The sequence below is a fragment of the Rattus rattus genome, chromosome 3, assembly GCF_011064425.1.
Source record: "Rattus rattus isolate New Zealand chromosome 3, Rrattus_CSIRO_v1, whole genome shotgun sequence".
Classification (NCBI taxonomy): Eukaryota; Metazoa; Chordata; class Mammalia; order Rodentia; family Muridae; genus Rattus; species Rattus rattus.
Genome location: NC_046156.1, coordinates 128149740 through 128175807, shown reverse-complemented (window position 1 = coordinate 128175807; position 26068 = coordinate 128149740). Strand labels below are relative to the sequence as shown.

The 26068-nt window shown below is 36.4% G+C and overlaps 1 protein-coding gene across 4 annotated transcripts in view; it reads right to left on the bottom strand.

Moving 5' to 3' along the window:
• Window positions 1–26068, bottom strand: part of Nlgn1 (neuroligin 1) — an 858670-nt gene that overhangs the window by 803244 nt on the left and 29358 nt on the right. For 2 of the 4 annotated variants that reach the window (XM_032898593.1, XM_032898590.1), the window contains exon 2: window positions 16400–16475. The exons of the other annotated variants lie outside the window; for them this stretch is intronic. The gene's annotated coding sequence lies outside the window, so the exon portion shown is untranslated. The remainder of the gene's footprint in view (window positions 1–16399; window positions 16476–26068) is intronic. 4 annotated transcript variants of the gene reach the window in all.

The window sequence follows — 26068 nt, the reverse complement described above, 5'->3', positions numbered from 1 at the left end:
CCTGCAAAGCTCCTTGCTCTGTGTTCTAAGGAACAAGTGAAATGAATTATTCATTTCAGGTTTTCCCCCCTCCGCTTTTGTCTTCAACACTGGCTCTATCTACAAAAGCCAGCCACCTCTGTAACTCCTCATGGGTCACACTAGTTGCAAAATCCAGCACCCTAGCAAGCATGACAGCAGGCTAGTCAAGTGAACAAAGCTTAATTATGCCCTGATAACTTTGAAAGTCCTCGCTCTCTGTTAAGAAATGACTAAGCACATTATCTGCCAGGGAATGGAGTAATGAACCATTTCCACATCGAGATAAGCATCTACAGGTGGATTAGCAGAGGATTAGGTTTAGAAAGCTTACTTTAAGGGCAGTTGAATTAATTGTGTTTATTCCTTGAAATCTATTGATTTTTCCAATCCAATATTATTCCTCTGTCTACAGTAGGTGATCCAGAAAGGAAAATGATTTGGGAACATAAAAAATAGAGAGAGATAAATTGTTCTAAATGGGCCAACTTAAAACAAGTCATCACCTTTAAAAAGCTTATAGAATTAAGGGCTCACCATATCTATTCAATGACCATTTTATGAATTAACTCTTTGCTCAGATTATTGTAATAAATGTCATGAGAGATGGTTCAATGAAAATTTTGAATTTATGAAACATGATTATCAGTGTTAGGAACTAGCACAAGTTTGGCACTAAGTGGTAAATGACTCCATCACTCGGCTTCTGGGAAAGTTTGAGAGATTCCTACATATCTTCATTAATATCGGATCCCTGCTCTGTAAATTTGAGAGTGAGAAAGCTGATTTGTAGTTTACCAACACAATAGAGATGAAATACAGAGCATGCTTATCTACAGTGCATGCTTAATAAATGGAATATATTGTGATTATTTGTTAAGTTAAATAATGAGACAAGAGATAGAAAGGAACAACATGTCCAACAGATGGCATTGCTTAATTCATTGGATCTTAATTTTATTTCTTCACCTATATTTCAGAAATTACTGAGGACTCTAGGTTTATCCTACATTTGAATAAAGCTAGGCACAGTTAACCATAATAAAAATGAACTATTAAAGTGATACTATTTTATATTAATTCATCTTTCTATAACAATGAAAAGCTTTGGCATAATAATTTAAATGATGTTTATGTAAAATATTATATTTTCAAGAACAAATTATTTGAGATGTGTTATTTTATACTTCTACAAGTGTCCTTATGCCAAAATCAATACGAGACAGTTCGATTGTCATATTCTGCTTCTCTCTTCAATCCATTAACATATATTCTTCACTTCAAAGTATTAGAAGAAAATCTATCCACACTGAGATATATTGTCAGGAGCCCTAAGTGATCTTAAAATCACACTTTGAAACCTCTTGCATTAAATTAGCAAAGAAACCTTCTTGGAATAAGTCCAAGTCCATATATAGATTTAATAAAGATAGTGAAGATATAATGAATATTACTTATCAGATAAGCCACAACCAAATCTTCTAAGTACTAGTAACTTTATCTGTAGTTTAGGTTAGAATGTCAAATTTAATATACCAAATGCAAAATATGAGAAAGTGACAAAAATAACAAATCTGTCTATACAAAGGAAGTTGAAATCAGAGTGAATGACAGACCCTAAGTAGGGGATGGATTATTCAGAAAAAAATCTGCATGTTTTGATTTATATTTTGTATTAATTTGTCTTTGACTTGTTTAGAATGAATAATGTTCTACTGAGAGTTTGGAAAAGCTGCTCCCTTTTAGTGAACTTAGAGATTTATTACAGTTAGAGCTACTGATGCCTAAGTTTGTCAGGAGGCTTAGTTGCAAAGAGAGGATCTAAAATATGGAAGAAGCCAGTTGGCAGAGAAACACTGGAAACCTTACCTACCTGGGCTGTATGTAAACACCAAGATGCACTAGAAAAGTCTATGATTTTAGGTGGGGGTGGGAATGGAGATGAGTAGTGGTGGTAATCGATACTAAACAAACGATCTATAAAAATCACAACTCTCATGGCAGAAGGCATTTGAACTTTGGAGCTGGCCCAATGTTCTGTATCACTTCCATTTTGGGAAATGGCATACCTTTGTCCTTTTAAATGTAGTTTTTAAATAAAATTTTATATATGAGTACTGTATTTACATAATGTCAGTCTTCCCTTCCAACTTGTATATTCTCTCTCAATTTCTTGATGTTGTCTTCTATTAGTACTTTTACATATATGAGTGTGTTCTCATGTAATATCTACATATCACATGAATATACATATGCTAATATTATTGCATATGTACATGTATATTTATCATATTTTGTATGCATTGCATTTTTCTCTATAGATGAGCAGATTTCACTGTGTACATATATCACATTTTTGTTATCTATTTGTCATTTGAAGGATATGTCTTGGCCATTGTGACTAGAGCAGCATCGACCATGGCTGAACAAGTGTTTCTATAGTAGGATATCAAGTGCTTTGGGCATATGCCAGGAAGTAGCCTAGCTAAAAGCTTTTCTATAGCAAAGGATACAATCAGTCCACTGAACAAGGAGCCCACAGAGAAAGAAACAATCTTTTGCAGATGTATATTTAATGGAGGATTCATGTCCAGAATATATAGTATTAGATATCAATTCTTTGTTCCACAATGTAAAACACGGAAATTGCTGTGGTGCCTTTGTGCCTTCAGGTATCTTTAGCATCCATCCTACAACTCTTAAGAGCCACCTTTAGCACATGATTTCTTTAAATATCCCATTCCTCTACAGAAAAACAAAAGGACATATCCCTTAAAGATGAAGACAAGATAGACAGCCTGCCTGTCATATGTAACATATGAAAGAATTCAACATGACCAGACTAAAATGAATCCTCACTGAAGACTTGAAAGGATAAAAAACAGATGGCTAGGCAAAAGTAAGAAGAAAAAAAACTTTGAATCCTGAGAGGAGTAGCTTTGAACAAGATGGCTGAGATAAAAATCTCAGAAGAAAATAAATCTATTTTAATGAATTTTGTTGGTAATGTTATTACCACTTCTAGTAAAATAAATCTAAGGAACACAAATTGGTAGCAATCATTTGAACCAAGAAGAGTTATTTATAACAGAGTGAGTTAACAATGTTCAAGGTTAGTGTCATGTTGGTGGCAAATCATGTGAATTGGAGAAACACAGCCGATAAGATGGTAGAGACGGAGAAGAGGAAAAAATGAAGATGAAATGAAGAACTTAAGAAGGTGAAAAAGAATACCTTCAATCCTAAAAGTTAAATTTTAATGAATATTCAAAATAAGTTAGCGAGAGCAATAAAGACATCAAAGAAGAGAGAAAATGTTCAAAGCTAATTATGATCTAAAGGACAACTAGGAAAACCCATGAAGAAGAAGAAGCAAGAAGAATAGGGAAACAGAATGATTCTTCACACACTATTGCAGCCATTTTCAGGGAGGGTAGAAAGAACGCAAGAACTGGGCACAGAACCTTCCAAGTGGGCTTGGTGTGTGCTTGGATATTTGCAAGGTAATACATAACAGACACCATCAAACAAGTTAGAGGATAGACTTTGAGTTACTATTCTAATCCCTTTAGTATGTTGAAGACATACTGCATGTATTAGCAGAGAGTGCTGGATAAGATGGTGTTTAAATTGGATGAAATTAAATAAGTTAATAACCTAAGCTACCACAGTTTCCACAACACGTGTAGTTCAGACAGAATTCATAATGATGACTGATTACCACACATACTGCAAAAATGAAAATGCAAGAAAGAGGAAGTGGGAACTAGTGCACCAGATGTCTTCCTTTCCCCATGAGCTGGTAACCAGACTAGCTGGGTTCGAAATGCCCCCTAGTGCTTACCAAGACATTCACCAAACGTGACACTGAGCCATCCATCACTTTAACTCAGAGTTAAGGATTTCAGCCACAAAACAGTTGGACTGATGCTGCTGAATTGGATAGAAGACATATCTGCCTGGCATATACTGAACTTTCTGGTGCTCAGGAATGTCTATTGTAGCCGGTCTTTGTTTCTCACTTATGCTTGTGTGAAGCACTCACTGTGTGATGTCAGACACATTGAAATCAATTCTTTCAGGATTGTTGAAGTGTAGACAGCACTGTGACTTAGGCCTGACTTGGAACGAATTCCCTACAGAGCTGCTCACAGTGTAGGTACATCACAGTGCAGCACTGGGATCCATGCCTCTGTTCCATATTCGTAAAAACTCTTGTATTCACCTAAAAGTCATGTGTAGCAAATAGATTATAAGCAAATTAAAACTTCTTCACCCCTTTTTAGGCCCAAATTTTATCTGAGCAGAAGAAATAGAAATTTGGGAATGTGGAGAGCATAGCTAACTTCTAAATAAAAACAGAATTGCAAGAATTCAAGTGACCAATGACTGGATTCTATTGATAGATTCTATTTTTACTACAGGAGAGAGAATGAGGAGGTGGGAAGGGAAGAGGGAGAGAGGGGAATAGAGGAATAGAGGAAGTGAAGAAGGGATAGAGTAAGAAAAGGAGAGAGGACAAAGGAAATGGAGGAAAGGGGGAGAAAGAGGAAGGAACATGGAAGAAAACAAAATGTACACTCAGCTCTAGAAGTCTCAGGTAGTATTTGTATTAGAAAATAAAACATTTTAATAGTTCCATTGCAAGAGGTTTAGTTACAATTTGGGGAAAATGATGCTGGCATTGAAAAAGGAAAAGAATTTTCAATATTCCAGAATTTCTTTTAAGTGATTTTAAAAATCAGTTTTAGTGTGTGTGTGTCTGTGTGTGTGTGTGTGTGTATGTGTGTATGTATGTGTGTATGTGTGTGTGTATATGTGTGTGTATGTGTATGTGTGTTGGTGTATATGTGTGTGTGTATATGTGTGTGTGTGTGTATGTGTGTTGGTGTATATGTCTATGTGTCTATGTGTCTATGTGTGTGTGTGTGTGTGTGTTTCTGTATCTATGTGTCTGTGTGTGTGTATGCATGAAGGGGTGCCTATGTGTATCAGTTTGCATGTATCTGTGGGTCATGTGGAAGTCAGATGACAACTTTTGGCATTTGGTTCACACCTGCCATTAACTTGGCTTCTGAGGGTCCAACTTAGGTCATATGGCTTGACAGCAAGGGCCTTTCACTCTTGAGTCATCTCCAACCAGATCATTCATTCCAGAGATTTTGAAGAAGTGATTTTATGTCTGCTCTTCTTGGAAAGATGTGAGTTCTCTTAAGGCTCAGAGTTTTCTGTATGCCTTGCTGTCTGTGTTAGTTGCAAAGAATCTTCTTTAACAATATTTATTTACTTAATTTAATATTTCTTTTTTATACCTGCCTCTATTTGAGGAGTACTTTTACCAACAACCTATGGTACCTACAATACATGTTATGGATCCAGGAGGTAGTTGTATCTCATGAAAATTCCTAAGTGGTTTACAAAAATGTATTTCACAATTTTTTATCAATTATCATTACCTCATGGCTTATCCTACATTAATAGGTTTCTGAGCATATGTTAAATAATAAACATTGATTTTAAAAAGTTAGTGTTAGGACATATATTTAATAATTCTAATATAAAAAATCTACATTGCCAGCTTCATCTACATAAGATGTAAAAGTAAGTGCTTCTCATAATATTTTTATTTTAAATAAAAGCTCAAAATATTCTAGGAACTCTGGATAAGTTTAAAAATCATCTCTGATTTTAATTCCTTTTTCAAAATAAACATATGTAAGCACATTAAAAAGTATTATTACAGTATTGAATGGTGTAGGATTACTGTCTCACAAAAAATCTGTTAAAAGTGCTCTCTTGAAATGGTTCTTGTATAACCTATCATCATAGTAAAAATTTATCATTTATATTTATGGATTAGACAAATCATTGTACTTTGCTTCCCTAAGTGCAACCAGACGTTCATTTCCTGCAGGTTGTTTCAGATTTGATAAAGCAATATGAACATGAATATGTTCCTTAATTTCCAATTTCAACAAGAAATTAAGATGTCTCATCGATCTGAAATTCAACCATTTGTTAATCTCTGCTTATAAAAACAAACTCAGAAACTAGAAAATTACCAAGGATGATTAATCAAACAGACCTCCCAGAATTTATGTGATTGTGTGTGTGTGTGTGTGTGTGTGTGAGAGAGAGAGAGAGAGAAAGAGAGAGAGAGAGAGAGAGACAGAGACAGAGATCCTTTCAGAGCCTGAGAGAACTTGAAGATTTAACTCTTAGCTAAGTAGGAACAGAGAATCAGAATTTTCAATGTAGCTAAGAACAGCAAAACACACACACACACACACACACACACACACACACACACACACACACACTAAAATGAACTCCTCAATTGATATATGTTAGCCATTAGGCTGAGTGATGAGCGGAACAGCCCTAGTATAAGAATAGACAAAACATACCTGAAAGCACAGGTAAGACCACCATTTCTGCTTCAAGGGACCCATCTAGACCCTTCAAGACACAGGAACCCAGGAACAGTCTGGGACAGGATCCTTCTTGTCTCTGCCTGTGCCCAGAGCTGACCCAGTCCCACAGTTCTCTGTACTAAGATGCTCTGGGGAAGAGCTGAACTCTCAGAAGTGGGGACAATCCTGAGAGCACACGGGAGACCACCACTTCTGCTCATATTCCTAGCTCAAGAAGAACACGCCTGGAGCCCTCTGGAAACAGGAACCTACGAGCAGCCTGGGACAGGATCCTTACGATTTCCACCTGTGTGCAGAGCTGACCCTGAGACACAGCTCTCTGTATCCAAATCCCACTGGGAGAAAACTGGTCTCCAGGAGTGCTGACACACAGGCATACAGGAGGGTCAAGACATTGTCAGAGACAGCAAGACCAGCTAACACCAGAGATAACCAGATGACAAGAGGCAAGCACAGGAACCTAAGCAACAGAAACTAAAACTACTTGGCATTATCAAAGCCCAGTTCTCTCCCGAAAGCAAATACTGGATACCCCAACACACCAAAAAAGCAAGATGTGGATTTAAAACCACAATTCATGCTGATGATAGGAGACTTTAAGAAGGACATAAATAACTCACTTAAAGAAATAGAGGACAACACAGGTGAACAACTAAAAGCCCTTAGAGAGGAAATACAAAAATCCCTTAAAGATTTACAGGAAAACACCACTAAACAGGTGAAGGAATTGAACAAAACCATCAAGGATTTAAAAATGGAAATAGAAACAATAAAGAACTCACAAAAGGAGACAACTCTGGAGATAGAAAACCTAGGAAAAAGAGCAGCAATCATAGACACAAGCATCACAAACAGAATACAAGAGATAGAAGAGAGAATCTCAGGGGCAGAAGATACCATAGAAAGCATTGAAACAATGGTCAAAGAAAATGGAAAAAGGCAAAAAGATCCTAACCAAAAACATCCAGGAAACCCAGGACACAATGAGAAGATCAAACCTAAGGATAATAGGTATAGAAGAGAGCAAAGATTCCCAACTTAAAGGGCCAGTAAATTTCTTCAACAAAAGTATAGAAGAAAACTTTCCTGCCCTTAAGAAAAGATGCCTATAAACATGGAAGAAGCCTACAGAATGCCAAATAGATTGGAACAGAAAATAAATTCCTCCCATCACATAATAGTCAAAACACCAAATGGAAAAAACAAAGATTAATAAAAGTAGTAAGGGAAAAAGTCAAGTAACATATAATGGCAGAACTATCAGAATTACACTAGACTTCTCGTCAGAGACTAGGAAAGCCAGAAGATCCCAGGCAGATGTCATAGAGAACACAAATGCCAGTCCAGGTTACTACATCCAACAAAATTTGCAATTAATATAGATGAAGAAACCAAGATATTCCATGATAAAATCAAATTTATACAATATATTTCCACAAGTCCCACCCTACAAAAGATAACAGATGGAAAACCCCAAGACAAGAGGGAAACTACACTCTTGGAAAAAACAAGAAAGTAATCTTCTTTCAAATAACCAAAAAGAAGTTAGACACACAAACATAATTCCACCTCTAACAATATAAGTAATAGGAAAGAACGATCATTGGTCCCCAGTATCTCCCAACATCAATAGAATCAATTCACCAATAAAAAAGACATAGACTAACAGACTGGATATGTAAAGAGGACCCAACATTTTCCTTCATACAGAACACACCTCACTGACAAAGACAGACACTACCTCAGAGTAAAAGGCTGGAAAACAAACAAAAGAAAAAAAAAACAAAAAAAACAAAAAAAAAACCACGCTGGAGTAGCCATTCTAATATCAAATAAACTCTAATGTCAATCAAAAGTTATCAAAAAAGATAAGAAAGAACACTTCATATTCATCAAAGAAAAAGTCCTCAATATCTATACTCCAAATGCAAGGGTAAGCACATTCATAAACGAAACCTTACTAAAGCTCAAATCACACATTGCACCTCACACAATAATGGTGGGAGACTTCAATAACCTACTATCATCAAAGGACACATCATAGAAACAGAAACTAAACAGAGACACAGAAACTAACAGAAGTTATGAACCAAATAGATTTAACAGATATCTGTAGAAGAATTCATCCCAAAACAAAAGAATATAAGTTCTTCTAAGCACCTAATGGTACCTTCTCTAAAATTGATCATGTAACAGGTCACTGAACAGGTCCTAACAGACACAAGAAGATAGAAATAATCCCATGAATGGTGGGTTGTTGAAGTCTCCCACCATTAGATCACCATGGACTAAGACTGGCCTTCAAACAACAAAAAAGACAGAAAGCCCACATACACATGGAAGCTGAACAATGCTCTCTACTCAATGATAACTTGGTCAAGGAAGAAATAAAAAAGGAAATTAAAGACTTCTTAGAATTTAATGACAATGAAGGCTCAACATACCCAAACTAATGGGACACAATGAAAACAGTGCTAAGAGGAAAACTCATAGCTCTGAATGCCTCCAAAAAGAAATTGGAGAGATCACACACTAGCAGCTTGACAGCACACCTAAAAGCTCTAGAACAAAAGGAAGCAAATACACTCAAGAGGAATATAAGGCAGGAAATAATCAAACTCAGGGCTGAAATCAACCAAGTAGAAAAAAACAAACAAACAAGCAAAAAACTACACAAAGAATCAACAAAACCAGGAGCTGGTTCTTTGGGAAATCAACAAGATAGATAAGCCCTTAGCCAGACTAGACAGAGGGCACAGAGAGAGTATCCAAATTAACAAAATCAAAAATGAAAAGAGAGACATAACAACAGAATCTGAGGAAATTAAAAAATATCATCAGATCCTACTACAAAAAGCTACATTCAACAAAACTGGAAAATCTGGATGAAATGAACAATTTTCTAGACAGATTCCAGGTACAAAAATTTAATCAGGATCAGATAAACCATCTAAACAATCCCATAACTCCTAAAGAAATAGAAGCAGTTATTAAAAGTCTCATAACCAAAAATAACTCAAGACCAGATGGGTTTAGTGCATAATTCTATCAGACCTTCATAAAGGACCTCATGATAATACTGTCCAAACTATTCCACAAAATAGAAACAAAAGGATTACTACCCAATTCATTCTATGAATGCACACTTAAGCTTATACCTTAAACCACACAGAGACCCAATAAAGAAAGACTACCTCAGACTAATTTCCCTTATGAATATTGACTCAAAAATACTTAATAAAATTCCTACAAACCGAATCTAAGAACACATAAAAATGATGATCCATCATGATCAAGTATGCTTCATCCCAGGGATGCAGGTATGGTTTAATATATAGAAATCCATCAATGTAATCCACTATGCAAACAAACTCAAAGACAAAAACTACATGATCATCTCATTACATCCTGAGAAAACATTTGATAAAATTCAACACCCCTTTAAAAAGTTAAAAAGTTAAAAGTCTTGGAAAGATCAGGAATTTAAGTTGCACACCTAAACATAGTAATGGCAATATACAGCAAACCAGTAGCCAACATCAAACTAAGCGGAGAGAAACTTGAAACAATGCCACTAAAATCAGGGACTAAACAGGCTGCTCACTCTCTCTCTCTACTTATTCACTATAGTATTCAAAGTCCTAGCCAGAGCAATCAGACAACAAAAGGAAGTCTAAGGGATACAAATTGGAATGGAAGAAGTCAAAATATCACTATTTGCAGATGATAGGATAGTATATTTGAGTGACCCCAAAAGTTTCACCAGAGAACTACTAAGACCAATAAACAACTTCAGCAAAGTGGCTGGATATAAAATTAACTCAAACAAATGAGTAGCTTTCCTCTACTCAAAGGATAAACAGGCTGAAGAAAGTAGGAAACAATACCCTTCACAGTAGTCACAAATAACATATAATACCTCGGTGTGACTGTAACTAAGCGAGTGAAAGGTCTGTAGGACATGAACTTCAAGTCTTTGAAGAAAGAAATTGCTAGATTTGGAGTTTTGGGAGATATGTGTTGCTGACTTTTTAAATATTGATTGATTGATTGATTGATTGATTGATTTGTGTGTGTGTGTGTGTGTGTGAGAGAGAGAGAGAGAGAGAGAGAGAGAGAGAGAGAGAGAGAGAGATATTATACAAGAAAATAATCAGGTTCTTGCAGAATCAGAGGCATTAGATCCTTCTGAAACTAGAGTTACAGACAGCTGTCAGATACTTGAAAATATCTCTGATAACTGAACTTGAGTCCTCTGCAACAGCAGTTCTTACTCTTAACCCCTAATCTCTCTCTCCTGTTCCATGCTACAGCTTTTAAAAACAGAACAAAAAACCACATTAAAGTGATGGTTAGAAGGATCTAACACAGAGAATCATGCAAATGATACATGGTAGATAGTGACTATTCAGAATAAGATTCCTAAAATTATATATCCATCCACACAGAGGTCACACAGATGCTCACTCTTCTTCCGTTAAACACACTTGACACTCACAATAATAAATCTTCCAGTTTCCATTCTGTCCTACTCCCTGCTGCTTTCTCACTTTTATTGTAATTCCCAACCTTCTGGAAGACTCGGAGTGGGGGACAGTGACAAGGGTCATTTCTTAAACTTTTTCCATTATTCTATACTATTTAAACTGTGGAAAGTAGATGCCCTGATGTGTACTTCAGACTTCAATTCACAGCTGAATTCCAACTCTCTCGAGACTTGAAACACCTCACAGGCATCTCTGGATTGACTATTGCTTTTTCACTTAGACACTTATTACCTCTCTCTACCCACGCAGATGCAAGTTTCTTCACTGTGGGTGAATGGGAAAGTAAAGTCAAACCGCGGACTAGAATTACCCTTGCTCTACTACTCCTCCACAAGTCCACCATAGCACACCACCAGCATGTCTTCAAAGGACCATGGTAACTCCTTTGCACCTGCTCTCTTTTAACTAGATCCTTCAATTTACTTATTCATTATATTCAAATCACATTCTTCTCTTTCGTGTTTTGTGAACATATTCTTTATAAGTTCTAATTCTAAGAGCATCATATCTCAACCTGTGGATCATGAACCCTTCGGAGTCAAATAACCTTTTCCTGGGGATCACATATCAAGTATCCAGAGTATCAGATATTTACATTAAGATTCATAACAATAACAAAATTACAGTTATGATGTATAAATGAAATAATTTTATGGTTTGGGGTCACCACAACATGAGGAACTGTATTACATGGACACAGCACTGACCTAGATTTATATCTACAAAACTAGCCTTACTGTATGCATCAACATTGCTTCAGTCATTTATCCATGTTGTATACTCTTCCTAGTACAATACCCCAATCTCAGAATACCTTGATCTCATATATAAGCTCACATATAAGCTCAAAACATATTGATGATGACCATGAGGATGAGGACTGACTGCACCTTGCCCTCCTTTGTTCATTTCCTAACCTGTCTATCTTGACCAGTGTACTGGGAGGATAACTCCTCCCATCTCCCTTTCCCTAAGCATAGTTGAACATGGCAGTATGCAACCTTGTGGGATTAAATACAACTAGCATAGTCAAGAGAAGAACAACTAGTCTCCACCAGCTGATTCTCCACAAAGCCACTCTCCTGAAAACGGCCGAGTTTCTTTATAGCCACAGAACTTGTCAGAAAATACAATACAGAATGGCAAAAATGTGACATAGAAAATAATATAGTCATCAACATGAAATTCTGATCAGATCCAAAGACCTTCTAGGTCTCTGTGATCTGACTAGAATACAGATACACCTGAGTACACACCTTTAATTCCTAACATGAAGGTAAGGTTAGCTCATAGAAGGAAGCAGCCATGTTTGAAAATGATATTTAATTGAGAGGCAAACAAAGTGTTGAATCAGAGAAAGATTTGACAGAATAAGCAAGAGGTAGGATACAGCAAACTACCAGAAGAACAGACAGGAAAGAAAGTCTATTTACAGGGAAAGGGAAAGGGAGGGGGGACAGAAAGAGAGGGAAATTTTAACAAGACCATTTTACAAAGACATCTGGCAGAGAGAAAAAGCTAGACACAGGTAAAAAGAGAACAAGACAGAGAGTAAAAAGGAGCCAGAAGATGACAGTAGAACACATTGCTAAGGTTAATATGAGGCCAAACAGAGCAATTTAGTCAAAAGCCTGAGAGAAGTCAGATTTAATCAGTGGGCTTAGAGAAAATTTTAAGACAGACAACTGTCAAAATGTGAGAACACTCCTTCTTTAAAAGGGAACAAAGAATACCCTTGGCAGGGAAGAGAGGCAAAGATTAAAACAGAGACTGAAGGAACACCCCATTCAGAGCCTGCCCACATGAGACAAGATGGATGAAGCAAGAAGTGCAGACCGACAGGAATGTGGGTCCCGACCTGAGAGACACAGCCAGAATAGAGCAACAAACCACTGAACTGAGGCGGGACCCCCGTTGAAGGAATCAGAGAATGAACTGGAAGTGCTTGAAGGGCTTGAGACTCCATATGTACAACAATGCCAAGCAACCAGAGCTTCCAGGGACTAAGCCACTACCTAAAGACTATACATGGACTGACCCTGGACTCTGACCTCATAGTTCTAAAAGTAAGAGCACCAGTGGAAGGACTGACTGAACCCCCCAGTGAACTAGACTGTGGGGGAGGCGGCAATGGGGGAGGAGTGGGGAGGAACACCCATAAGGAAGGGGGAGGGAAGGGATGTTTGCCAAATGTACATAAGAAATACTCAAGTTAATAAAAAAAAAATACAAAAAAAAAAAAAAAAAGACAACTGAATTGAACCAGCCAGGTGAAGTTCAAAAAGAGCTAGAAAGGGTGAGATTATTCAGCGTTGAGTCTCTGAGGAATCAATTACATCTGGTGAATAAAAATTACTTTTATAATTCATTCTGACCAAGTTTGGATATTGATTTCAGAATTTGAAGCATAGACACATAGGTAGGTAGAGAGCAGTAGATATAGATGGAAATACAGATACAGATATACAACTTCTTAAAAGATATTTCAAACCTGGTCATTAAAATTTAATAAGTAGAAGGTATCCATTAAGATGATTCAGTGGCTAAAAATATCTGTTTCCAAGCCCGAGTCTGATTATTGAACTGAGGGGCAGAAGAAACTCCTGCAGATTGTTCTCTGACTTCCATGCAAACACTGTGGCACACACATACATATAAAATATACAAAACAGAATTAAAAATTAGTTGTTATATTAGAAATATATTGTTCAATTATAATTAGAATCAAAGCCACTGATGGGCAGGAAATATGATGGTTCTTTACCCAATAATTCAAAAATATTTTCTTTAGCATTATATTTCTTAAGCATATAATCATAACACCAAAGAAAATACTTTATGTAATAGTGAAGAGCTACATAATATGACTTATATGAAACAGCATAAATTATCAATTATAAAGTAATATAATTTCATAGTGTAAATAAATCAACTATTCAAAAGTTGCCTTGTCAAAATAGGAAGAAGGATCTAGAGTAAGGGCAGAATGAACAGATACCATAGTGGCATCAAATTACCTGACTGGCTCATTTAATTTAAGCAGAAGTCTGAGTTTTATCTTCCATTTTATGGGTATTAGTGCTGGTCCACATTGACGAGCCCTATTGCTGGCTCTTTGGCTGTTATACAGACAGGTGGTCACACACCTCTGCAAACTACTTATCTAAGCATACGGAGTAATAGCAAATAGAGGATCAATTATCACAACCTTAAAAAATCAGACATTAATCTATCAAAAAGGTGTTCAAAAGAAAATTTGAGGAATAAGAGTTTTAAAATTTCTATTATTAACATTGTATTCCTGCAAAATTACAATGTTTTTGGGGAAGATTCTTGTTCAATGTTTGTGGTAGTTTTAAAACTAGTTTTGGCAGATTTTTCCAATTTAGAATTACATATGTGTAAAGATTAAGAGGAAATTAAAGTGTTAATGCAATCACAAATAGATTATCATTTGCCAAAGTGTGTCAAGTGGCCAGTTAAATCATTTACAGAATTATATGCTGTCAATGAATAAGCATGAGTAGAAGAAATTATGTACTTCAAAATTTCATTACCTCAGAGGAATTTACCTTTTGTTTTTACAGCATTAGAAATTTTAGTATGAAATGGCTCCAAGTTTGCTTGCATAGCAATTTTTTTCTATTAAGAAAGTACAGTGAAATTAATTTCCAGAAATTTAATTCTAACTTAATAGTAATCCCTATAGCTCTTTTAGTTTCTATGGGAACAAAATTTGTAAATTCCCATGGAATAAGATATTGTTAAAAATTAAAATTAATATCAAAAGTCCAAATGTAAAGATAATTATAAGAGATCTACTATGGGCACTCAAAGATGTACTGGCTCTCTTGATATGTTTGGCCCAGGGAGTGGTACTATTAGGAGATGTGGTCTTGTAATAAATGTGTCACTGTTGGGATGGGCTTTGAGACTCTTCTAGCTTCCTCAAGGCAGTCTTCTCCTAGTGCCCTTCAGATGAAGATGTAGAACTCTCAGCTCCTTCTGCACCATGCCTGCCTGGATGCTGCCATGTTCCTGCCTTGATGATAGTGGGCTGAACCTTAACCCTGCAAGCCAACCCCAATTAAAGAAAAAAGGCATTTATATGAGTTCCCTTGGTCATAGTGTCTCTTCACCAAAATGGAAACCATCACTAAGACAGCTCTCCATAAGCAAACTATAAAAACTGTGGAAGAAATGTGACTTTTAACGTAAAAATTCTCATTATTTACTTCTTTTTCATTCATTGTTAAGTAATTTGAAAATGAGGAAACCAAGTTTCAGAATAATACAAAGGCAATGGAAACCATAATAATAAATTTATACAAAATAATATTGGTGGTTCTCTTAAAAGAGTGGTACTCAAAAGAAGCTTTAATTTATTCTTTTGTTAACATATCAAACAAATTTGACATCAATTTAAATTCTTATATTTTATTTTAAAACATTTAACCTGGGATGGCAAGAGAGCTCAGTAAGTAAAGGTGTCTGCTGCCAAATCAAACAAGCTAGTTTCGATTTCAGGGGGACTACAAAGAGAAGAGAGTCAATTCCAACAAGCTGCCCTCTGACCTCTGTGTCATACACTTACAGTACCCCACACGTAAAATAAATTAATAAACAAAATGCAATAAAATATATTGTGAAGTGCTTCTTCTATAAAGTCTGGTCATGCAAATTTTTATTAAAGATCACATACATGCATGTATATGTATATGCATATGTATATCTATATCTATATGATATATATATGTATGTGCATGTGTATGTTTGTGTTTGTGTATGTGTATGCATATATGTATATACAAGCATGTAATATAAAATAACAATTGGGGGAAAGAAGCTATGAATTTGAAGGAGACTGGACAGGGATATAAGAGAGCATTTGTAGAAAGAAAAGAGAAAAAAGAAATGTTTTAATCATAATCTCAAAAATGTAAAAGGGCTATTAGCTCTCTTCAAGATATCTTGGTTTGAAATAAACTATTTTTAATGGTGTTAGATTTAGTCAATAGTGGCATTTTCCAATACACACATATCCAAGCATGCATATACACATATACACACAAATATATACACATATATACCTAAAACATAATTTTACTAAGCTTACAATTATCTACCAACCAAACAATTCAAACTTGCAAAATTTGATTGCTTCTCCAAACAGTAGGAGTTATTAGTATTATAAATTCAGGCATTTTAGATGTTATTTGTTTCTCTTAAGACTCTCACAAAATCCTGACAAACTTTGATTAACAACATTAATCAGATAAATTTTAAAATAATTTGTCATGGTATGTTCTTAAAAATAAGGTTTATGTTTACAGTACATCTAAAGTTAAAACTTAATTCCTGAAAATTGCAAGAAAAGGGAAATGAAAATGAAATGTAAACCTTGACACAGGATGCCCTGGGGACATTGGTACTGACAGTGTGAAGTTACAAATATGAGTTAGTCACTTCCTCATTTCTGAAAGAAAACAAATACAGAAGCCTGCTTGAGCACAGAATGAATGTGACCCTCTGTATTAGTTAGAGCCTAAACCAAGCCAACGCTTTAAAGAAAGAATTGGTGGTTATTTTATTAATTTACATTTCAAGTAAATTACTTTCCCAGTGTTCCCTCTGCAAACCCTCTATCCCATCCTCCTCCCCTTCTTCTATGAGGATGCTTCCCCACCCACCCACCACCCACCCACTCCAGTCTCCCTGCCCTGGCATTTCCCTACACAGGACCAAGGGCCTCCCCTCCCAGAAACTGGGAAGGGGGATAACATTTGAAATGTAAATAAATAAAATAACCAATAAATTTTTTTTCTTTTAGAAAAGAAAGAATTGATGAGTCCACTTACAAGAAAAGTCACTGTTCAACACCTTTGCAAAGCACTCATAAATGCAATGGTTTCCATACATCTGAAATCTCTTGTTTATAGCATTAAAATTGTCAATAAATAATAACTTTAAAATAAAAAATAATATGAATGGTGCAATCATCATAAATCATTACACGGGGAAACTGAATAAGAGACCTAGCTTCTTAACTATTGCCAGTGATTTTTCTTCTACCTACAGGGATACTTCCATTTCTCCAAATCGAAAGCAAGTGGTGTTTCTACATATTTTTGCATATTTTGAGTGCAGATGTTTTGGTCTTGACATTAAAGAGCCTAATACACATTTATGCTTTCTATTTTAAAGGTTTATTATTATTACAGAATATTAAAATTGGATTAATGAAGGATGGTTCTAGAACTTGTTATAGCCTGGTGGGTTATGTATCTACTTCATACCCATTATGTTGCAGGTGAATAAATAGTGTTTTTAAGATTGCAAGGTAAACCTAGGCTTTTCCATGTATATGGAACAAGTGTATATGCTCTTTGGGGGTCATCATCCAGCAGCATGTAGTTCCCTAGCTGGAGCATAAAGCACTCTCTCCATCGTAAGTCATGACTCTGTACAGTTTCCTGTCTACTTCATGCCTCATTCCCATTTATACCATGAATTATCTTTCATGAGTTCAAAGAACAATTGCTTGTTTCCCTCCCTCCTCTCCTCCCATCTGAACCTGCATAACAAATGTTAATATAGTCTCGAAACCCAACAATGAACTTTGGCATGTTTGGCGGTTAATTCATCAGGCTTTGAGCAAAGGCTTTCTAAACAGGAGTCAAGACAGAACTAAAACATGTCACATGTTCTGTGGAAGAAAGACTCCTCCTTGTGCCCGTGGAATTGGCTGCCTGGCCATTAAGCAGATTTCCACAAAGACATTTATTTACAAAAACTTCACAACTGTTCACTATTCTCATGCAAAAACTTAATATCCAAGGGGAGAATTTAACATGAGCCATTATCCAATCATCACTGAGCAGAGAGACCTTAGAAAACTGAGTCTCTTTTTGAAAAACGGACTTCAACTCCTGAAGAGACTTGATGCCTGGGTAGGGAACCCTCTCAGAGGCAAAGGGGGATGGCGAGAAAAACCTCCGTGAGGGGACAGGGAGAGTGATTATATTTGGAAAGTAAATAAATAAAATAATTAATTTTAAAAAGAAACAAATTAATAGAAAATTGGGCTTTTGACAGTGCAACTTGCAAAGGTTCCAGATACTTACTATCCAAAAAGAAAAAATTCTAAAAATGTTCACATAGACACTGTAATTTGGAGTTGTTTCTAGTGTATTCCACTGTTCCTATCCTGACATTGGAGGAAGAAAGAGAATGCCCTACACCCCGAAGGCACTTATCCCTTCGTAATTCCTCTCTACTGAGAAGTTATAACACGTTCAAACTGCCTTCCAAAGTCCCATCTTGAAAATACTAGTCATTTTTAATTCTTTACATTTTATCTACACTTCATCTGTGACTTTAATATTGCAACTCTAAGTTTAAAAATAAGACTGCCAAGACAAGTGAGTGCTTTTCAAAGTGACTCACCGTCCCGGAAGGACATTGAGAGCATGGTACTTGTTAAAATAAGAGCACATTACAAGGTTCTCAGGGAAGGCTGTGTATAGATCCGTGATACAGAACGAGCAATGTAGCCCAGAATCTAGAGGAGAACTCAGAAGTAAGTCTCTGCTGATGTGTTCACTCCTTCATTTCCGAGCCCCCTTTCTTCTTGGATATTTTTAGTGGGAAAGACTAAAAGGACCCAATTTTTCATCACCTTATTTAAACACCATTCCATTCTTATCCAGGAAATTGACTCCATTCTATAGGAACATCAGTGCACAAAATATTTATGAATTCGAGATATAATATTTTCTCCATTGTCAAATAAAAGGGGTTTTGATTTGAAAATACAGTGCGGAGGAAGAAAAGAAACACCATTAAGATGAAATTTATTTCGAAATAACCATATGATCAAAGGCTTATTTTTGTTTCATATATTCATATATATGTATGTGTATATATATACATATACATGTATATATATTCATACACACCTGCTCTAAACCCAAAACAAATGAATCCCTTCGGACTCATTTTCCTTTATGTTAAATCCACATGTTAAAAACAAAGCCAAAATACTGAACTTCATATTCATTGGGGACTCAGACATTCAGAGACTCAGTTTAAAGGGTGAAGTAAAGACTAAAAGAGACTTAAATTTATACCTGATAAAAAGGCAGCATTGGAGATAGTGAGATTGCGATGCAAGTTAAAAGGGCAGCTATAGGTAAAGAAGGCAATCGAGGGAGGGCAAAGATAACAAGCAGACACCCAGCAGCACAGGACCACTAAGTTTTAGGAGATACAGGTAAATAAGGTCACAGCAGAGGACGGCAGGCAAGGAGTGTAGTCAAACAGGCATGGAGAATGGAGACAGCAGCAATCATACTTTCTACAGGATATGTGCATATTTGTAGTCTAGAGATAAGATTAAAGAAAATCAAGCTGCCTAGTCAAATGATAAGAAAATAAATCCTCCATATTAAACTAAGACTTAGGAGGAGATATGGAGAACATTCCCAAGCCTAGTGTCTAGGAGCACACCTGGAGTGGACTCATGTACCAGGAGTCCACTGTCCACTGCAGGAGGAGCAAGGCTGGCAACAGAGGAGTACTGTGGTCCCATATGTACTCACGGCACACTGGAACACCTGAGAGGGCCCAGCCTTCCCGAGGCCCACATTAACAGACTGCTGATCACACCTCAGAGGGCCCTGCCTTCCCACGGCCCACATCTATAGGCTTCTGATCACTATTGGGTGTAGGTGAACGAATCAGTGTTCTCCACAGTAGCGTTTAACTGTTTCCTAGGCTGGTGTGCCAGGAACAGAGTGGTTGGCTGTAGTGATGGGGAGGACAGAGGCAGGGTAGTATAGGGAATTCATATTCAGTGAAGATACAATCACAGTCCAGACTGAGAAAGAATGGTAGAAAAGCCACACACTATGTCCTGCGCTATGTCCTTCTGCCATGCATTTTCATCCATTAGTCGGCCGTGGAAAAGATCCATGGGGACATAGCTAACACATGCCCATCTTCCAGGTCACCGAAGATAACAGAATGAATAACAGGTTCAGAAAGTGGAAGACAAGTGTCAGCTGACCTAGTGGACACGTACACAAACTGTGCCTAAAAGGACATGTCTCTGGCCACAAGTATATCAACTCTTCCCATCTAGTTTTCGCATAGGATGCAGTCTCCAAATTGTGAGAAATAGGACATAAGTGGTAGAAAAGGCAGTCATTAAAATATACACAGGACTCACCGATGCTGTGCTGTATTTCCCAGAGCCAAACAAAATGGGTGCCATTAGTCAGAGCAAACAGAAAGCAAGAGCTGCCTAGCTTCTTTCTCCTTGCTTCTAAATAGTCTGAAATTTTAATGTTGATATTGGAAAGTTTACTCTAGACACAGCACCTGTTCACATTCAGAACTTACCTTGTCTAGAAAAAAGCTACTTAACCAATAAAAATTGGATAAATAACTGCAAAATAGAGTGGCTTTGTAATTCATTTTGGATCGTGTGCTATGGTATTATTTTGTAAGAAAAAAAATCTTCAGAAGACAAAGGGGGCTACGATAGATTCCCTATTGCTCAGCGTGTTTTCTTGGTTATCATGTTCAAATGGCGACCATGAAAACAATTGTTCTGCCTTATATCTTAAACCATAGTCATATTTTTTCTTTTGTCTCAGCAAGTGCTGGTTCAGTTGGGAGTCCATAAGTTGATTTTAGCATAGAGGTTCACACATGTTCTCCTAAGACAGATTGTGTGTTGCTTTTATTGTTACTTTCACAGCTGAGTTCGTTTGCTTCTCGGTGGACTTGGAAGAAGTAGGGATCCAGTTTGGCGTGGGTGGTTCTCTTTGACCCGAAAGCCATCATTTCCTTCCTGTAATACCCGTCTCTCATTAAAAATGCTGTGGTTCTTTCTTCTTGATTAACCGCATTGTATAGACTTTTACTACATTTTTCTCTGAAAATGACTTTCTTTTATTGAGTTGATGATAAAATATCACCGAGTAACGCTTCAGTGAACACGAGACTTATCTGTACTATTAAGAGAGGATCAAATTTTATAACATAAAAACATTGTGTGTTTAAAGTGAAAAATCACAGTCTGAAAGCATAGAAGTTTCAAAAGTGAGATCCAGGTTTCTGTTGCAGGTGAGAGGGCTGAGAAGAATGTTGAACGGGATGCTGCAAATGCAGCCGAGGAGTCATGCAGGTGGGGAAACCATACTCCGCATTCCATGGAGAAATGAATTAAAATTCGTCCACAAAATAAAATCAATGGAACAAAAGAGGCAAGCCTTGACTAGGGTGGACAGTCAGAAAACAGAACTGCTGTTTTCCACAGGAGCCTTTGTTAGCACTTCTCTAACACTTCAGTGGTTGAAAGGAAATCAAACTGCGAGGACTTACTGCCACTCCAGTGAGCCCTGGGGGACTTGTCACAAATTTGGAACCTGAGTGGCCTCAAGCCTCACAGCGCTGGTCGTCAGAAGTGACAGAAATCAAAGGGACCAACGGGGGAAAAGTAGAACATTAGTTACACGGAACTGAACACCAACAAATTTTCAACTGTAGGGTGAACTTCAAGCCGGCTTTTCAGTTTTGCATTACACCAAATGACGAAGTAATTTCTTCCAAGGGTGTGCGGCACTTTGGATTTTTTTTTTCAACAACTACAAGTATTTTGTAGCTATTCAGACAATTCTGAACTTACTCTTCTTACCTGGAAGAAAAGTTCTTAAACACTTAAAATTGGATAAGTGGGTTCAAAATAGAGTGCTGTTCAAAGTCCTTTTAGACAATTTTATATGGTATCATTTTACTAAAAATCCCCTAAAAAGAATAAGGACATTCAAGGACTTCAGTTCCTGGTCCCTGAATACTGCAGAAAATAGTAGCCTATTTTGAAAGTAGAATATACACAGGAGAGGTGTCTCCAACTGTACAATGTCCTTTCTGCTCTGAATTTTGGTATTTTCCTAAAAATATTCTCGTACACTCTGTCTGAACTTTTTTTTTTCATCTTTATTAATTTGGGTATATCTTATTTACATTTTGATTGTTATTCCCTTTCCCAGTTTCTGGGCCAATATCCCCCTAACCCCTCCCCATCCCCTTCTCTATGGGTGTTCTTTTAATGTAGAAACATTTCTTTAAGTATGCATTGTCTTTCTCTAAATCAGCGTTTCTTATTTGAGACACATGGATTGCTGTCAGCCAGAGTGTTTGATTGAAACGTCCATGTCTAGCTTGCATGCTATGGCAATTCCCACACACATTATTGCTCCAACACACTGCTGTGACATGCTCTAGTATTCGCCATAGAAAGACTGTGACCCCAAAGATGTCTCCTGCGGATATCAAGGGCGGACATTAAAAACAAAATGAAGCTTTGGGAGGACTACTTTGAATAATTCAGCTATATCAAAAGACTGTCTCATATGAATCAGCCATAATAAATAATTTTAAATTAATAATTCACTACCATCTCCAACCTCCACAGAAAGAGGGAGCCTAAGCTACTGAAGAAAGGTTCTCATGGGAAGGTGACTATATGAGAAGTTAGGGAACTGAGGTTGAAAAGATATTCACACAGGCAAGTACGGACATGGGACACAGACTAAAGCTCCTCTAAGATCAAAGCCCAGTAGAGCCTTGAGCTCAGGCAGGGTTAGGACATCTATACCAAGCAAGGGAAGTAAAAGCCATGAAGGTCAGTTCCCCCAGAGCAGCAAACTAAATAGAGAAATTTCTGAAAAAATAAAATGATGCTTCACTCATAAGCTAAGAACTTTCAGATCTGAAGAGAGAAACACCTAGAATGAATTATGTTCTACTTAGTTTAAACTCAAGATATTACGACATGTTCTTGGTTTTAATGGAGAAACATAGAAAGGCAGAGATGTTCGAATATGCATTCTCCCAATCTCTCCACTAAAATAGCCTAGAAAAATATATTCCCCAATTGTAAGTAAAACCCACTGACTCCATGATCTTGCCTGTCCATTTCACTACCCTGTCAAAGTAGAAACCTACTATTAGAAAGAACATGGAGAAAAGACAGATGATGACCTTAGGTATGGATGACCTTTGAGACACAACACTAGAAGCAAAATCTATGGAAGACATCATTGATAAGATGGGTTTAAAAAGCCCAGCAGAGAAGCAGGAAGTAAGTATGAAGTCCACCCTCAGATGAGGAGCTGTTGACAATTGAGGGAGGAAAGCACATTTTTTAAAGGGTACATATATAGTCTTTGACAGATTGAGAAGGCTCTAGTGAAAGGATATATACTCAAGAGTACATGATCAGCACAAAATGATTCTATTGGCACGAAGAAAGAAAGGAAGGAAGGAAGGGATAAAGGAAGGAACAAAGGAAGGAAGGAAGGAAGAAGGAAGTTGGGAGTGTGGGGAAAGAATATGAATTGGGAAGAGTTGGGAGAGGGATGGTAAATATGATCAAATACATGGTATGAAATTACAAAAATATTTTTCATTAAAATAAGTCATAAATAGGAAAAGAAACTTTTGCTCTAAATGTACTCTCAGAAAAATTAAAATACATAGACTGGGAGAAAAAATTATGACACATGTCTGACCAAGACCTTTTATCCAAAATACACAAAACTTACTCAATAATAAAACAACCTAAAGTCCCCTTTTAAACATGGCCAGAAGATTATATATGTGCAAATATACAGGAAATATGCTATAAACAATGCATCACTAAGAAAATGCACTTGAAATTAATAATATGTCAATTTAGCCTATTAGAACATCCAATCTTCAGAATAGTAACAGCACCAAATGTTGGAGAGGAGGGAGAACAGAAGGAATTTTCAATCTTTACAAGCTGGCACAACCTCCCGGAAAGATGGTCTGGAAGGAAGTTTCTTAAAAGTGTAGCCATATTCTTATTACAGGGCAAAGTAGTCACAGCCTTGGGGTCATGCAAATGGTCTGAAAATGCATTATGACATAGAAACCTGCCCATAGCTGACTACACCAGCTTCATTCATAACCGTTTGAGTTTGGAATCATCTAAGGTCTCTCAGTAGTCAAGTGGATAACTATACCGTGTAGATATTAATTGACTATTACTCAATATTGAACATAAATGAACATGTGAAGCAAGAGACAGACATGACTATATACATATTTTCAATGAATATTTTAATGAAAACCACAAATATATGACAAAGTGAAGAAGGTAGATGTGAAATGGCTATGTTCTGTGTGAATCCAAATTTTATGATAGTTTATAGTAGGTAAAACCATAGAGATGTCCAGAAGTCACAGAGCAGGAGAAATGAAAAAGTGAACCACAAAGATTCTAAGGTGCGGGGACACTATTAGGAGTGTTACCATAAATGTCAACACATATAAGTGTCATTCTAGTGTTGAAATCAATGACCCAAATGTTACCTGTGACCTTTGGGTAATAAGAGGGGAATACATTAATCTTTGGAACTGAAGTGTCACCATACTGCAGGGTGTTGAAAAAGAGGAGGTTGTATATGTGGATGGGCAGGGCATACATAAAAAATCTTTGCCATCTGCTCAATTTGGCAGTGACTTCTGAATGGCTCTAAACATTAAATTATATTTATATATCAAAAATAAGAGTTATAGGTATTGCTTTAATAAGATTTCCACTATTCCTTACAAGATATATATATGTATGTATATATATAACTATATATATATTAATTTATATATTAAAGTTGGTAATAAAACTCTTAACTAAAACCAGAAAATGCACTTCATATTTGAAGTTAAGTATTCTTTGTTTAAGGCAGAACTTCATTTTGATTTGATGTTTGTTTCATTACCAAGGGTATGTGTGATGTTTCCACATGAACTTCTCCATAACATACATCTTTTATGAGATGCTTGAAGGGATGCAGGGATGCTGTGCTGAACTTGTTGCATCTTTTGGTGGCTCTGATGAAGTTGCTATGTCCCAGTCTTCTCTCCTATAAGATCTTCTTTCTCCTGGTAATGAATTGCTGCACTATTTTGGAGGACATATGCATAGATCACGCCACCATGTTTAATTTTTTGGTCATTTTTCTCATTATATATTCATTATATTCTATTTGATAGAGGGACGTTTGTTGTGCACAATCATTTTACTTTTCTGTGTTCCAGTTTGACCTTATTTGGCTGACAAGGATAGAGTATGTAGCCTTTTAACATGGCTGTGACATACTTGAGTATCCCTGTGCTTTATGACACCGTGGGTTGTCCAGGTTCATCTTGTGACTTGCTTATTTTAACCCTTGAACTAGCCATTTCTTCAAAGGGTCTTGTAATTTATATTTTTGACCTATCGTTTTGTGATCTCTTGGAAACCTTTTCTTAAAAAAAACAGAACATACTTTGGCCATTGTCATCAGAAAATTAAGTCTAAAATATGTTTTAAAAATCAAGCACTAAGACTTTAAACTAGAACGTAAATACTGATTATACTTTCTAATACTTAATATGTAAAACACATCTGTGACAGCACATTAAAAAGATAGTTGTATTGTATACACACTATGTAAAATGTATATTTTACCCAAACACACATTTGTATATGTACATAAAATTCTATGGGGAGTTAGACAATAAGGAGTATATGGATTATATGAATAAGCAGAGATATTTGGGGGTGATGATATTTATTCTTACTTTTTTCTACTTTTGTCTATGCTCAACAGTATATTTCAGGCTAGTATTAAATGTATACATTTTTATGTAATGACAACAGAATTACAAAAATTTTGAGATAAATTTAGTCTGAAAATAATAAAGAGAAAGAAACTTTACACGAACCTTTAAAGCAGGAGAAGAACTCTTTAGAGTACTTGACAACGTGTTTTAAAGTCACAGAATCCTTGCATTTGAACTGCAGCAACACCCATCTGTATTTTTCGAGTACAGGCATTATTTTCTCCCATCCCTTTTCCTATCCCTCATTTCATCCATTTTTGATGCCCACATGCTCTAGAAAGATATCCAGGTAAATAATAAGCACACTTTTTGTATGTAAACTTTACATGGCTTTTACTAACCAAAGCCTTGGCATTTGAAATGGTAGAA